General features: G+C 41.8%; 1 non-coding gene across 1 annotated transcript; it reads left to right on the plus strand.

Annotated features, from left to right (window-relative positions):
- Nucleotides 1–2,743: 2,743 nt before the first annotated feature.
- LOC116833142 (U2 spliceosomal RNA) lies at nucleotides 2,744–2,936 on the plus strand. The gene has a single exon (XR_004375614.1). It is a non-coding gene; the product is annotated as a U2 spliceosomal RNA (small nuclear RNA).
- The last annotated feature ends 1,318 nt before the right edge of the window (nucleotides 2,937–4,254 follow it).

Below are 4,254 nucleotides of genomic sequence, written 5' to 3' on the forward strand. Positions count from 1 at the left end.
TTTACACACATTCCAAGCAATGTTAATGAGAATAATGTATCTATATGGAGAGGAAAATGGACTCTCAAGTCATTATGGACCAGATAGATATGTGGGATGAGGTATTTCGGCACCTTAAAATGCAGATAGATGCCTAATGGGATTTTCAGAAGTGTCTAGGCATCTAATTCCCAGTGACTTCAATGGGAGTTAGGTGCCTAGGCATTCTCAAAAATCCCACTACGCACATATTCGCATCTTTAAGTACCTAAGTACCTTTAAAAATCTGGCCTTAAAATACTTTAGTTAATTCTCAATTGATATAGCTCCACTGAAGCCAAGAGCTAAGCTGATTCCCACTGACTGAAATGGGAAGTGCCTTGATCCTTTTGCAAATCCCATTAGCAGGTCCAGTGCTACTGGGGTGAGGGGCAAAGGGGACATTTGCCCCCCTCCAGTGATCTTTAAGGGGCTCCAAATTATTGTCAAAGGGACAAAATATGTACATAGTTATCAAATGCTAAGCAGTGCAATAGCAGCAGATTGGAGAGTCTTCATCATTTGCATAAATTATAAATCACAGCAAAATACAGACAGAAGTCAAAGTTTAGACTTTAAACTCTTATACTCCTGAAAAATCTTGGATTGTAACTAACTCCTGGAAAGTGTGGGCTTTTTGTCTGTTTTTTTTTAAATAGTGACATCCAGTGGCCTCCCCAGTACCCACTTGCTCCCTCAAAAATGGAACCTTCGGACTAGCTCTGCCCCCCTAGGTGCCTATCTGCATCTTTAGACCCCTAAATACCTCTATCTGCATCTTTAGGCCCCTAAATACCTTTAAAAATCCGGCCTCTGGTGCTTTGCCTCTTCGTTGGACAGTTACTTGAAGTTGATGTGTTTCAGACCAACTGGAAACTGTGGTTCTGAATAAATCAACTAATGGACTGTGGTTGATACTGTGTATGCACCATATTTTAGTGACCTCTGAAGGTTCTTGCTTCAGGAACCTTTGTCTCAATCCATGGTCTATTAGTCAGATTAACTTTTATTCTTATTAAAAATGACCAATTTTGACTCCAGCATGATCTATTTCCTTCAGAGAAAGACCCTGCATCAAGGCTGCTAGGAGGTAACAAGTTAGAAATGCCAAATGAGGTCATTAGACACTTGTGTTATCCCTCTTTCCTCAAGGCATAATCTCTTCTGATTAGTAAATTTGCTTTTGTTCTTAGAAGTAACTTTAGGATGCTAGGTGATGGAGACTGACTGTGTGTACCAGGTATCTGATGCCCCTCAGCCTGATGAAGCGTACTCTTTTGGGGAAAAAGAGAAGTGAGTCTAGACCACCTAGAGAAGCCACTCAGGATCAGCTGCTAAGAGAGCCAATGAAAATTGGTCCTCAATTCTAGAATGAACAGGAGAAGGCAGAAGCCAATCAGGGCACAGAAGTGAAGGTAGAAGGAGCTGGCTCCTTCCTTCAGGGTGCAGTCCTAGGTGAAGCTGGAACATGACAGGATGGGAGTGAGATTTCTCATCTTAACCCAAGAACCCCAGCCAGACCAGGGAGTTAACTCTGACTGCACCTTTTTGGTTAGACCAATGAAAGACTGTTCCATTTGACACTTGGGAATGTAAAGCCCAGGTAGCCACCCTGAGTTGGCCACATCAATTTACTGCTGTCAAATTAAAGGAAGATTGCTTCGTGAGATGCATCACTGGGTCAAGTGAACCTGTGATGGCGACCCAGCACAATAATTTCTGGGGAACATCAAAATTGCTTGGAGAGTGTCATTTATAACTGCAAACTGTTTCTTTAACAACTCTCAGTTATAAAATAAATCACATTTGTTTAAGGGTGTCTTTTGTGTGGAAGAAATATAGAATCTGAATTATCTCTAAAATGATCACAGCTTCTGACATTTCAGAATGAACATTCAGTCATGGTGATAATAATGGAAGAAAATATGTATGAGAATGAGTCACTGATGTTTTAGTTTGAGAGACAAGATCCAGGTTCCCAAAGGATTTTTATTTATAGCCCAAACCAGCTCAGTTTAAAGCTTCAGAGGGACAAATTAAACAGCATGATAAATTAAAGACGTGCGTACTGATAACTCAAATATTTTATTTCCACCACAATACAAGTTTTATTTCCACCAAAATACATCACAGCACTGAGACTGCAAAGGATCTATGGCTGGTTTATAACCCTGCAGGAGCTTTTTGGAAGACAGAGTTGAGGAAAAGCTTATTAATCTCATTACTTGTTTCTCAGTGTATCTGTTTACCTCTATATTTATATAGACATAGAGGAGTGTGTGTGTGTGTGTGTGTGTGTGTTTGTGAAATATATAAAATTGAAAGATACAGATACAAAGATGAGCTGCAAAGTAAAGGTACAGAGGTGTAGAGATACACCTATATCTGCACTCTGCATCTCATCTCTGTATCTATCTTTCTCTACTATTGCTTCCCAAATGCATGTGTGAAATTTATCTTAAATCAATTGAAATATATTCAAAGGGAAAAAAGGGAATTATGTTGATGAAATAGACCACTCCCATATAAAACTTCCTTCAGTTATGAAATAGATACTGCACTATTCCAGAACTGACCCCTGAGAGACAGTTCATGTGTATTTAGTTCAGAGGAAACTCGTTGGGCAGTAGGACTTTACTAATTTGATGCAATTGAGTTACACAGGAACAGTTCCAAACTACTAAGGTATTAGAGTGAAAACTTTATTGTGTAAACATTACACAACATCACTTCTCAGCCTTTTGGCTAAGATCAAATGTAGAAGCTGTTATCTGATCAATATCTGATACATCACTTGTGCAGGGCTAGTATTTGAGGCAGTTTTGCCTGGTGGATAGAGCACTGTCCTGGGACTCAGAGAACTGGTTTCTATTCCCAGCTTTGCCACTGGCCTGTTAGATGACCTTGGGCAAGTCACATCTCTCTTTACCTCAGTTTTCCCAACTGTAAAAAGGGGATAATGATGCTCACCTCCTAGGTAAAGTGCTTTGATATCCGCAGATAAAAAGTGCTATATAAGAGAGAGGCAATTTTGTTGTTGTCTCAAGGGGAAAAGCCATGATTCTACAGGACTTATATATGTGCTCTAGTGCTGGTGTGGTTTTCTCCTTTATAATGTGTTCACAGATCATAGGTTCTATCAGTGTGAAGCTGTCAGTGGACACTTTGGCCTGGTCTACACCACGCGTTTAAACCGATTTTAGCAGCATTAAACCGATTTAACACTGTACCCGTCCACACTACAAGGCTCTTTATATCGATATAAAGGGCTCTTTAAATTGGTTTCTGTACTCCTCCCCAACGAGAGGAGTAGCGCTAAATCGGTATTACCATATCGGATTAGGGTTAGTTGTGCAAATGATTGGTATTGCCTCCAGCGGTATCCACAGTGTACCACTGTGACCGCTCTGGTCAGCGATCTGAAACTCGATGCAGTGGCCAGGTAAACAGAAAAGCCCCGCGACTTTTGAATTTCATTTCCTGTTTGGCCAGCATGGAGCTCTGATCAGCGTGGTGCAATGCGAGGTCCAAATCCAAAAAGAGCTCCAAGCATGGCGTATGGAGATACTGGATCTGATCGCTGTATGGGGAACAAATCTGTCTTATCAGAGCTCCTTTACAGAAGATGAAATGACAAAGCATTTGAAAAAAATCTTCACGCTACACAGTGCTGCGTTACAAGCGTAACGGAAAGCCAAAGAATCAAATGGACGGTCATGGAGGGAGGGAGGGGAACCAAGGACTCCATCTATCCACAGTCCACAGCAGTCTCCGAAAAGTATTTGCATTCTTGGCTGAGCCCCCAGTGCCTGTAGATTCAAACACGTTATCCGGCGTGGTTCAGGGTATAGCTCGTCAATGTACCCCCTCCCCTCCACGTGAAAGAAAAGGGAAAAAATTGTTTCTTGACTTTTTAATGTCACCCTATGTGTACTGAATGCTGTTGGTAGACGCGATGCTGTGTGACAGTAAAGAGCAGTATCTGCTCTTCTTCCCTCCCCGTGGCAGATGGTACAATATGCTTGATAACTGCTGAATACCCCTGCTGGCCTCAGGTGAGGCCGGCGCGGGGCACCTTGGTAAAAATAGAATGATTCCTGGTCATTCCAGTACATGTACAGAAGCTGGTAACTGTCTTCATCATAGCAACTGGAGGCTGAGCTTCAATCAGCCCCCTCCCTTTCATGTGTAGAGAAAGATTCTGTACTGCCTGGACTATCATAGCAGTGGGATGCG

This window comes from Chelonoidis abingdonii, chromosome 7 (assembly GCF_003597395.2).
Source record: "Chelonoidis abingdonii isolate Lonesome George chromosome 7, CheloAbing_2.0, whole genome shotgun sequence".
Taxonomy (NCBI): Eukaryota; Metazoa; Chordata; order Testudines; family Testudinidae; genus Chelonoidis; species Chelonoidis abingdonii.